A 12,362-nucleotide genomic window follows, 5' to 3' on the forward strand; every position below is an offset into this window, starting at 1 on the left:
GAGCCCATGTTCTAGATAAAGCTTCCTTATAACTAGGTTGTATTGGAAGTAAAACTTCCCTGGATGTGTTCTGGTGCATTTTTTTCTTATGCCACTAAAATTAATCCAAGGTTTCAGTTAAAAATCTATGGTTTCTTATGAACCAAAGCCAAAAAATATATACTTATGCTTTGAGTTTCAACTCAAGCAAGATGATCCTAATGGAATACCTGTGACAGACATTTACTTATAATCATGTCCAAGAGTGATCAGAAATCCAGTAGAACAAGTTTATAAACCTGAAGAATCAAAATGTACATGCTAACCACCAACTGCATTGATGTCCTGTGACAAGAAGTTGACTTTGTCAATAATCCTCTAAATTATGGTCTCTGTATGGTTACGGATTCAGAGCATGGGTGATGATGGCTGGGAGGTCATATTATAGCCTGAATTTACCTCAGACAGACAAAGCTTTTGATTTTTGTAATTTTTACAATAAAGAAGTACAAATTTAATTTTTAGTAAGCTTTTCCACTGATGTGCACATCCCTGAATTAATTAAATTGTTCTGAGGAAAAATCTGTGTGTACATTCATGCTAAAGCCAATAGCTTTTGACAATCTGGGTCTTATTTTTAAAGTCTTTCATAAGTCAGTAATGAGACAAGTTGTGATTTTATTGGTTCTTTGCAATTAGATAATGATATGCAAAACACAGGCCCTGTGATTGTATTTGAAAAACAATGACATCTTACAAGGTTCTTTGAATGGTAGTAAAGCCAGGAGTATAACTTATCAACAGTGTTATTCACCTGGAAAATTTCAATTACTTTCTACCTGTATTTCTTTCTTTATTGTCTCTGTCTCTGTCTCTCTCTGCCTTTATCTCTGTTTATCTCTCTGATGTCTCTCAAGTAAATTCCCCTTCCTTTCCTTTCTGTTTCATTTAACAAATGGATTTAATCTTTTCCCTAAATTTCATTATGAACCAGGAGCTGAATCTCATGCTGGGTATAGAGTGGTACTTGAAACAATCTTCATTTTAAATGAACTGTTAGTAAGTTAAGAGATACCGTATTTAAAACAAACAAAAAACACCTGATGGTTTCTTCTGCTTCTAGACAACACGGTGAACTACCACAAGCTCCTATATTCCTCCATAGAATCAGCCGTAGAAGAGTTAGGATGGTTAATGAATTCTAAGTCCATCACTGCACGATTGTGAAAGTCACTATTCACATTGTATTCTCAGTGAATGGCACCTCACTGGAGTTTAAAATACAATATGAGTGGTGCTCCCTAGACAATGTAGAACAACAGCCATGAAAACCCCCATTCAACCACTCATAGAAAACTATAAAATCTTTGAAAAGATTAAAGATGGTTGGATCATGATGGAACCAGGGTGGTGGGAGATGGGGAAGTTTGCAAATTAGAGAAGGACAGGAGCCTCAAATGAGGCACAGACTGGGTCAGATTTCCTATTTGTGCCTCTTTCTCTCCCTCAGCCTTCACTTCCATGGGGCAGGAATGCAGCAGCACCAGCCCCGTTGTCAGTGACATGCAGTGGAGTAACAAGGAGTAACAAGTCTGGCTGTGGTAGAGATGCCCTATTAGTGAGTGTACACAGCCTGGGGAGGTTCTGATCATTCCTGCACCTCCACCCTTATCCCCACTGCAAGAGGTAATCAGAACAGAAATAAGGGTCCAGGCCAAAAGCATTGACAGGAACAGAGTCACTAGAAGTTTCTTAGAAATAGGACAGGGATGGAAAGGGTAGAATGTCATACTGAAATCTCCACTCTTAAACAAAGGGGAGCACAAGTTAGAGCCCGGGTTTCTAAACCTCCTCTTCAGTAACAAATATTGGTTAAAGCAATAGATAGATCCAATAAAATGTGATTTTCCAGTTACTGAGGAGCTCAAACACTATGCAGTAAAAATCACTAATGGAAAAGTTGTTACCTGAAAAAGCAGAACTAATGCAACAGAAAGAACAAACATTTAAAGTGCACATTAAAAATATATTCAACACATAAGGAAAACATTAAACATGAAACAAAACAGGTATTTTAAAGAAACTGTGCAGGTATGGGGAGAAAAATCTGAAATGAGGAAATAAGAAAGGACAAGAGTGGGTTGAATGACAAAATATATACTGTAGGAAACTGAATTCATAAGGTGAAGACTGGGTAGGAGACTCTTCAAGAAGGCACCGGAAGATATTAATTTGGGATGACATGGGAGAAGGATAGAAGAAAAATAAATGACTAAAAATGGATATAGGCAGAATTGTCAACAACTGGATAATAGGAGTCACCAAAATAAAGAAAAGAATATTTTTGTGATCTGAGGGTTAAAAAGGAGATTTTAAACAAGACTCCAAAAAGCACAAATACCAAAGAAAAAAACTGAAGCATATGATTTTATCAAAATTGAAGATTTTTGTTCCATGAGAGATACCAAAAAAAAAACTAAAGAATGTAGAAGTGGGAGAAATTACTTACATTATTCAAATATCTAATTTACATGGACTTTTAACATGGGTATATAAAGACACTTCTGCACTGTTGCTGGGAATGTAAATTGGAGGATTCCTTCTAAAAAGGAATCAGGAAATACTCTATAAAATAGGGTGTGCATATTCCCTAAGACATAACCGATTCTACTCAAGATATTTCAGAGTAAACCTCACACTGGTAAAGAGGTATGAAGACATTCTCGGTACTATTGTTTGGAGGAGAATAAATGGGCGCAACCTAGTTGACCATTGCTGGGAAGATACAGCAGTTAAAAATGCAGGATACGCATATAATAGAATACCATACTGTAGTCAAAATATGTTATATGCATATAAGGAATGCCATTCAGTATTGCAAAATGAGAACCAGATTTACATATAGCAACATGGATGGAGCTCAAAAATAAGTTTCATGAAAATATTAAGAAACAATGATATTTAAAATAGTATCCTATATATAGAAAGGGGGCCCAAACATTTACATGTCTCTGCAACAATATAACTTTTCAAATGAGACAATTAGATATGATATACATATTTGAAAAAGCAATAAAAGAGGTAACTGATGAGAAGGGAGCTGAAGTGAGATGAAGATGACAGAAAAAAATAATTTTTTTTGTTGTTGGCCACACCGCACGGCATGCGGGACCCTAGTTCCCCGACCAGGGATTGAACCTGTGCCCTCTGCAGTGGAAGCTCAGAGTCTTAACCGCTGGACCGCCAGGGAAGTCCCAGGAAAAAAATAACTTTAAAAGAAACAAAAAATGGATTTTGTTTGGATGATTATCGAATATCATGAGAGGTATACTACCAATTCCATTTATAGAATTGGGCAAACAATTATTTCAACACGAGTTATAAAGGAAAGTAACAGATAATCACCACATGTTCTTCTTGGTGGGGGCTGAGTGAGAGAGAAAATGATTTTGAGATTTCAATCTAAATGATGATTTGGGAGAGAAAAATCAGGAGGACGTAAAGCTTGAAGTGAATCTTGAAAGACAAATGGGAGTTAATATATTTGACAAAAATTATTAGGAAAAGGGATTTCAAGAATGTAGGTACTGTATTTCCTGTTAACAAACACAGAGGGCTGAATGAACAAAGCACATCCAAGGAACTCTTTGTAATTCATAATATTGAGAAAGGAGGATGAAGTTTAAATATAGGCAAGTGACAGACCATGAAAAGCCTAGTAAGTCATGGAGTTTAATCTGAAGGAGAGCCTCTGAACAGTTTAAATAGAAAAGTAATATGGTTAGATTGTCTTTTAGGAATACCACGCTAACAAATATGGAGAATGAACTGGGTGGAACTGGGTATATAGTTTGGGGAGTAGGGTAGCCAAACCTGATGCAGAGAGGCCATTCCAAAGATATTGCCATAATCCTGCAAAGAAATCACTGAAGTCTAATATCAGACAAAGGCAATGAGTGAGATTAAGAGGCAGAAGTGAGAGATTCAGGAAGTAGAATTCATACAAGTAAGTGTAGTTGGAGAAGATGGAATAGAAATCTCAGACAATGTTTAGAGTTTTTTTTTTTTAATTTCAGTGGTTGAGGTAGAAGAAGCAAGAGGAGTTGCAGATGAAAGAAGGGACACATGTTGACTTGGGGCTTCCCGCTATATACAGGTCAATAATGTAGACCTGTAAGAATTGGAAAATGTAGATGTGGAACTCAGAAGCAAGATCAGTGCTGAAGCCAGAGATTTGGTAGTCAACTATGCATAACATGGGTGTGGATGAGGCTTCTTTAGGGTGGTATTTGGAATAGAAAACATAGATGGCAGAGGATAAAATTCAAGGGAACTTTTAAGAGTTAGGGAAAAAAAAAAAAGAAGAAGAAGCCAGTAAGATGTGAAGAGAGTATGCCTTAGCTGGCCTCCTTTCCTCATGAAATTAAGTAGGTTTTTATTTGGGAAGTCTTGTGTTGTTGTTTTTTCTTACCTTTTTAATATCAGCTGCTATTGAAATCTAAGTTAAAAAGTATTCCTTTAAGTGATTGAGGGGAAGATGTTTTATCTTCATAGATGTGATTTTGCATATTTCTCCAACTGACTTCAATTTGGGCTTCTATTTCAGCTGGTGGTGGAAAGCCCAATATCGCCAGTCCACAAACCCAGTCCCTTTTATTAAGAATCCAAACTAATTTATTCTCCTCCTCTCTCTTCCTTTTCTCCCCTTCTCCCTGAAAGTAATCTGCTTGCGATACGGAGGGAGGGGAGTCGTATAATATATCTTTCTAATATCAGAGGAGTGTTGTCTGCACTGAGTGCCAGCCTGCATTTTCCGCAGCGTCCGCAGGGCTATCACCTACCTTGCCTTGCATCGGCCTCTGTTCTCACTGGCCCAGCCTCAGCCTCTAGTGGGCGAGTTCACACCTGCTATGAGATCCTTGTCCTGGCCCTCAGCCCCTTCAGATCTGTCAGCCCATTCATTACTTTGGAGAATACTTTGGAACCCTCAGGTGCTTTACCAGCACTGAGCCTGGTGGATGCACCCGAGAACCTCCATCAGCTGTAGTTCTTCCACCATTTCAACCTCTAAATGCACAAGGGGCTTCTCTATGTGGCTTGAAGATCACCTAGGAATGTGGGTCTCTCCACTTCTCCTAGACCAAGGGGATATCTCACTACAACCCCTCTATCCTCCTCCTTCCTTCAGTAATCATGCTTTTTCTCCTTTTAGACAAGTAAACTATTGCATATTAATATGCATTTTCACTAATCTATGATACATTGTATATAGTCTATATCCTGAACCTCACAACTTTGCTCTTGATATGCAGACCAGTTTTTTATAACTCCAAGAGAAGGATTACTTTCTCAATAAAGCCTGCACATGGCACATCAAAAGCACATTAGCTTTCAAACTGATGTCTATGTTTAGTAAGATTTACAAAATCTACTTAGTGGCTGAAAACATAGATTTTTGCTCAAGCCCACCACACAGAGAAAGCGAGAGATGCTACCTGAATTATTAGGGAAAGGAAGGAATAGATAAAAAGCTGGACAACAGCAAGTTCTTAATATATCACAATATTATCCTATTATTCTTTGGTACCAATTTCTGCATTAACCAAAATAGGTTATCAACTGGAACAAAGAGCTCCAAAAGTCTAATGCAATAAAGATTTGTTTCTTGCTCACTTACCAGGGCAATGCAAGAAAGTGGGGGAAGAGGAAGTAGATGATATTGATGCTCATTCCAGGATCTATGCCCCTTCCATCTGGTGGCCCCTCATCTTTCATGGCCTCAGAGTCCTCAACTGGCTCTCTGCATCTGGCAGCAAACAGGAAAGAGAGTAGAAGGTCTCACTGAATATCTTGTGTGTTAGCCAGAGTGGTAGGCAGAATTCTAAGATGGTCCTGAGGATTCCCTGCTCCCTAGTATCCACATCCTGTGAATATGAGGGATTTTGCTCCTTTGATTAGGTTATCCTATAGGGCAGAGTTGATTTTTAAAAAGGAAAATCACCGGGTTGGGATGGATCTAATTACAGGAAACCTGGGTCTAGTGATCATAGACAGTGGTAACCAGAGACTCAAAATGAGGGGGAGTTGATGCAGAACAAATTTTCCATTACTGGCTTTAAGGATGGAGGGGCCAATGACAAGGACCTGAGAGCAGTTCCCAGTGGACAGACAGCTAGTAGGAAAACGGGGATATCAGTCCTACAGCTGCAAGGAAATGAAGTCTGCCAACAACCATTAACTTGGAAGAGCTCCTCCAGCCCCAGATGAGTGCTGCTCTCACTCCAACACCCAATCAGGTAATGAGGAGGGAATCAAGTCATGCCATGCCCCAACAGCAACAGTAAAATAATGAATCTGTTTTACTTAAAGCTGCCTAGTTTGTGACAATTTCCTGTGCAGCAACAGGAAACTAGTCCTGGTTGAAGTGATGTGCATCACTTTCATCCACACTGCATTAGCCAAAGTTGAAGCATCTATAACTGCAGAAGCTGGGAATTGTACGTCAGCTTGTTTTGCTTTGTTTTGTTTTGGCTTTTGGCAGGGGTTGGGTGGGAAGCAAGGGAATGAGTTGGTGACCACATAGCAGTGACTTTGCCACCATTATCTATTTGAGCCAAAGGTAACCAAGCCACATTCTCAAGGGCCTTTAAAATATACGTCCTGCTATTCACTTAGTATTTTTTCTGATTTACTCATTTCATTTTCTCGCACGAATGATAAATGGAATAACTCTAATACGGGATCACTAGAGAACAATGTCAATCACATTTCATTTTTAGGCCTGGCTTTCATCTGAATATATTAGGTGAGTTTCAACAAGTTATTTCCTCATTCTGCTTCATTTCTGTTTCCACAAACAGGACAAAAACAGCAGGTAGATGATACAGATCATACATAAAGAGACAAAAACTGAGTCCTTCATTGAACACCTGGGAGGGCGAGCTTAGGTACAGCCTTAACAGGGGTGGAAATTAAAACTCTTCCCTCTGGGATTGATCTAGTGACTCTATCTATGCACTCTGAAAGCCTCAACAGGAAACTCAGTCTTACTCATGCTTGGATCATTATTCTCTCTCTGCCCTTCTCTCAAGAAATGTTATAAAAATAAATTTCATATATGAGAATATAATTTGATAGTGGCCTTCTTCTCCTTCACACAGAACATGCTCCCTGAGATTTTACCCACCAAAAAAATTTTTTGTATCTATCATCTATGTTCTCTCTCCCGCCGTTTGTGTCTTGAGATCTGGACTCATATTTCTAGCTATCTAATCAACATTTTAACCTAGTTATATCAAAACTGTTTGAGATCCAACAACATGTCAAAACCATACTCACCACATTTCAACCCAAATGCACATTTCACTTCCAAATGCTGTATTTACTATCTTACCATACCACATTCATCCAGTTCCCTAAAATAGAAACTTGGGATCACCCTAAATTCTTCTTTTTCCCTTATGTCATTCAGTTTATCACCAAGTACTGTCTTCTCTATTTTCTAAATATGTTTCAACTCTTCTGTTCCACATTGCAACTGGATTTCATTAGCTGAGCCTGCCTTATTTCTTACCTAGGATACTAGGATTTGAAACAAGACAAGGATGCCCCCTCTCACCACTTCTATTCAAGATAGTATTGGAAGTCCTAGCCACAGAAGTCAGACAAGAAAAAGAAATAAAAGGTATCCAAATTGGAAGGGAAGATGTAAAATTGTCATTATATGCAGATGACATGATATTATACGTAGAAAACCCTAAAGACTCCATACAAAAACTACTAGAACTGATAAATGAATTCAGCAAACTAGCAGGATACAAGATTAACATACAGAAATTGGTTGCACTTCTTCACACTAACAAATGAAATGTCAGAAAGGGAATGTAAAAAAAAAAAAAATCCCTTTTACAACCACATCCAAAAAAATAATATACTTAGGAATAAACCTGACCAAGGAGGTGAAAGACTTACATGCTGAGAACTCTAAAACATTAATAAAGGAAACTGAAGATGATTCAAAGAAATGGAAAGATATCCCATGCCCTTGGACTGGACAAATTAATATCGTTAGAATAGCTTTTTAATTGATTTCTCTGACTCCGATCTATCTGATTATCCACCACACAGCTGTAAAATGTAAACCTTAAAATCATTCAGTGGCTCCCTTTTGCATTCAGGCAAAAGCCCAAACTTTTTAGATATGCTTATGAGAACCCTTAAGATCAGTCCTCTTTATACATTTTCATTTTAATCTCTTGCTACAGTTTCTTAACCAGCTTTACAGAAATTCTTGCAGTTTCCTGAGTGATGGTGTGCTCCCTTGTACCTTTGAGTCATTTCAGCTAGTATTTCCTTTACCTGGAACATCTTTACATGCCTTGTCAACCTTCTTAAATAATACTTATTAAAGAGTCAGATCAAATTTTACCTTTTCTTCAAAGACTTTTCTAACTTTCTTGGATCAAGACAGGTGCCTTCAGAAATTTTGTGGCTGTGAGCCTCTACCATGGACACTCTCAATTATGTTGTTATTGTCAGTTCTTGAATGTCTCCTACAGTTGCTGGAAGTTCTTTGGGGGTGAGGTCTATCACTTGTTTTAATCTCTGTGGTCCTAGAGAATAGGCTAGCGCTTGAAACACGGGGGACACTGAAAAAGTATTCTATGAATGGACAAATGCAAGAAATGTAGGAGAAAGTTAATTTGAGAGGAAATTGTGGGGTAGAATTCAAAAGTCATAGTAAGTGGATGTTTGAGGAAAAGAATTGTGGAGGTTTATTCTACTTTACTAGAATAAACGTTTCCTTCTTTATAGCTCCCCAGAGAAGAAATGTTTCCTTCTTCATAGATCTGCAGAATAATTATGTAATTCTATATTGAGTAATGCTCAACATGTAAAATTATTATATTGTTTTTATTAAAAAACAGAAATCATAAAGGTAACAGACTAGGATTTGAATGAATCTTTTGATATGTCATGTAATTTCTATTTGAACTAATTCATAAAGTGGGAAGTAAGAAAGACATATAGGTAATTTCTTATCATTAAATAGAACAAAATATTTCAAGCACACTTTTAAGATAAATTATCAATATCTTCTAAAATTCCTTTAAAAAGTGAAATGAGCAATCTAATTCTTCAAGAAGGGATTTTTCTCTCTTGTACATTTAATTACATCCATGAAGATATGGTAAATTATTGTCAGATCCAGTTAAATTCTGTAAAGGGCCTTTTGTAGGAAGACAGAAAGAATAATAAGCTTGTATTTCAATTCTGGTAATTGATACACCGAAGGTAGTTTATAGTAATAAAGCTTCATCTGCAGTTCATATTTGTACCAAACTCAACCCTCTATAACCTAGTCCCCAAAACAGATGATAGAGAAAATATGTTAGCAACTGAAATAGATGTTCTGAGGTTGAGGCAATAATGCTTTGCACTTGAATCTGTTTGCCTGAAAGCTATAGTTCAAATAGTCCTAAGATTCATCATAGAGCTAATTAGAAAAAGAGGAAGAGAGAGAGAGACAGACAGACAGACACAGAGGAAAAGAGGGAGAGAGAGAGAGAGCGACTCTATGTGTGTACTTGTATATATTTGTTTATGCAAAAATGCCTTATTTTTGCATATGAATAATCTATAAAGTTACACTTATCACTTCAGTGAGTTCTTCAAATGTGCATCCTGTCGAATTAAAATTTAGCTTTTCCCCTTTTCTTTCCTTTTCCCTTCTATATTTAGAATTTGAGCTGCATAGAAGTGAAATTTGACTCAAGGATTAATTAAATATTCATATTCTTCATTTGAACTGATTCAGTATATCAGAATTGGGAGAAGCTTGAGAAATCCTTGGTGGCTTTTATTATTGTTTTAGGCCTTTTGATTTTATAAGCTCTGGATTGTTATCTGCAGTTTGAATACAAAGAGCAATTTAGCCTCATGATCTACCATGTGAAATGCCATATGTGTTTTCCTTAACTGCGCTTCATTTTTCTGCATTCCTAGCATATGATGAATCTTGTTCTCAGTTTACAGGTATGTGGACTATTTTGGGTCATGTCCAAGCATTTAACATTCTAGAAAAGGCAGCAGTGTCTTAAAGGGCCTCTTCATCATCAGAAAATCTTTGACATTTCAGAGCCATACAAAAATGAGTTATTCTCACTGAAATAAATTGCTTCATTTTGTACTCCTTATTTATTCGAAGTTGACATTCATCCCTAATAACATTATTTGTTGACTCTGTACTTTCCTTAAATTGAGGAAAATATGCCTGATTGTTCCCCAGCCAAAAGAACATGTTTAAATAATATCTATATTATATATGTGAGCATGCATGAACAAGGGTTTAATATTCATTAAAAGTATTATTTCTGTTTAGTTAATCCAACATTATATGACTTTTAAAAATTATTAGTCATAAATTGCTCTTCAATATGTATTGATTTTTTTCCAACTATAAAGTGGTAGTTTTTCTTTTCAATGATGCTAAGAAGTCCAATGTTTTTGGTGCATGTTTTATATAAAGTTTCTTTATTTACATATTCTGTGTAAATTGGCACTTGGCTGGAGAAGTGTGTTAAGGGAATAGGAAGAAAAAATACATCTAGATCAATAATTCTACCATCTTCATGAAGTCTGTCTGGTAAGCTACTGGATGTTAAAAATATTACCATTAGTCTTGCATAACTTCCAAGCAGAAAAAGGCTCTAACCACTGAAGGGCAGAGAAATTAATGAAGTAAACATACTTCAAAGTTACTAAATTTTTCATGTTAAAAGACTGAGCAGTTGGTCATACCTATTACATATCTCTTGTAACATTCTTAAAAAATAAACTTATGAGACAATGGGTATTCAGTGAATACCTATGTACTCTGCATTGTCCTAGATGCTATGGAGTTCACTACATAGCTAACAATCTGCTCACATAGAAGTTAAAATCTATTGGACAAGGCAAGACTTATACACATGGAAGTACCATTATAAATGGCAGTTTATTTGATACCGAAATGTAAAGGAGTGACATTTACTTGGTACAGAAAAATAGAGAATAGAGCTCCATGTAATGAAATGATATATGTAGTACAATTACAAAGTGCAAAAGAAGGATGTTTTCATCATCATCAACAGGAGTAAATTGTTATGGAGTGACAATAAATTTTGGATTTTCAAACAGCTGTGCCTGAGAAATGTATATCCATTTTGGTGCTAAATCATAGGATATTTTAACACTAAAGTGAGAAGAACTGTACCTTAATTATAATTTACCAAGCATTGCTATTTCTCAGTTTATTACCTTTAAAAGGGAGATAATAATACCTACATCACTGAATTATTTTCAGAAATAAGGTAATATGTTGAAAATGTCTAGTAAAACATATGGTAATGACTACCACTCAATAAATGATGACATTTATTACTATTTTGTGTATAATTTTGAATCCGGAGGAAACTAACTCGAAAAGAGACATGCACCACGATGTTAATAGCAGCACTTTTTACAATAGCCAAGACATGGAAGCAACCTAAATGTCTATCAACAGAGGAATGGATAAAGAAGATGTGGTATATATATACAATGGAATATTACTCAGCCATAAGAAAGAATGAAATAATGCCATTTGCAGCAACACGGATGGACCTGGAGATTATCATACTAAATGAACTGTCAGAGAAAGACAAATATCATATGATAACACTTATATGTGGAATCTACAAAAATGATACAAATGAACTTATTTAGAAAACAGAAATAGAATCAAAGACATAGAAAACAAACTTACATTTACCAAAGGTTATTTATAAATAAATGAATAAATAAATGAAGAAAGAAATAAAAATTTTTGGCCACGTGGCACAGCTTCTGGGATCTTAATTCCCAGACCAGGGATTGAACCCAGGCTCTCAGCAGTGAAAGTAGAGTTCTAACCACTGGACTGCCAGGGAATTTCCCAGGAACCATTGATTCTATGGGCTCCCTCCTGGTGACCCAAGTTCTGACTTTGGGAATATTTGTGAGACCTCCAGATATGGTGGAGAGGCTTTTGGAATTGAAACTGATCTCAAATTCTAGGAAATGTGGGTGAAGGGGTAGATCAGAATAAATTTAGTTTAGAGTCATATTGAAATCTGAGTTTTAAACATAAAATGATAGCATTGGTTAGCCAGTTGAAATTATGTGTAACTCTTCTTTGTTATCTTTTCTGAAAATTCTGTACATATTTCCAAAATGGAAAAGTATTTTAAAGGGAATGCTAGTAGTAACATTAGTCAAAATTGTTTGAATAATTCATGTATGTTAACAACTTTGATGCTACATGTGGAGCTATATATACATATACAACTATGTATATATTATATATTTCACAAATCTGTTAGTGT

At 36.3% G+C, this 12,362-nt stretch overlaps 1 long non-coding RNA gene across 1 annotated transcript in view; it reads right to left on the bottom strand.

Moving 5' to 3' along the window:
* Positions 1-12,362, bottom strand: part of LOC136792407 (uncharacterized) — a 150,187-nt gene that overhangs the window by 40,011 nt on the left and 97,814 nt on the right. Inside the window, exon 2 of the long non-coding RNA XR_010836146.1 lies at positions 5,657-5,785. This is a non-coding gene — a long non-coding RNA (uncharacterized lncRNA). The remainder of the gene's footprint in view (positions 1-5,656; positions 5,786-12,362) is intronic.

The sequence above is a fragment of the Kogia breviceps genome, chromosome 13 (assembly GCF_026419965.1).
Source record: "Kogia breviceps isolate mKogBre1 chromosome 13, mKogBre1 haplotype 1, whole genome shotgun sequence".
NCBI classification, from domain to species: domain Eukaryota; kingdom Metazoa; phylum Chordata; class Mammalia; order Artiodactyla; family Physeteridae; genus Kogia; species Kogia breviceps.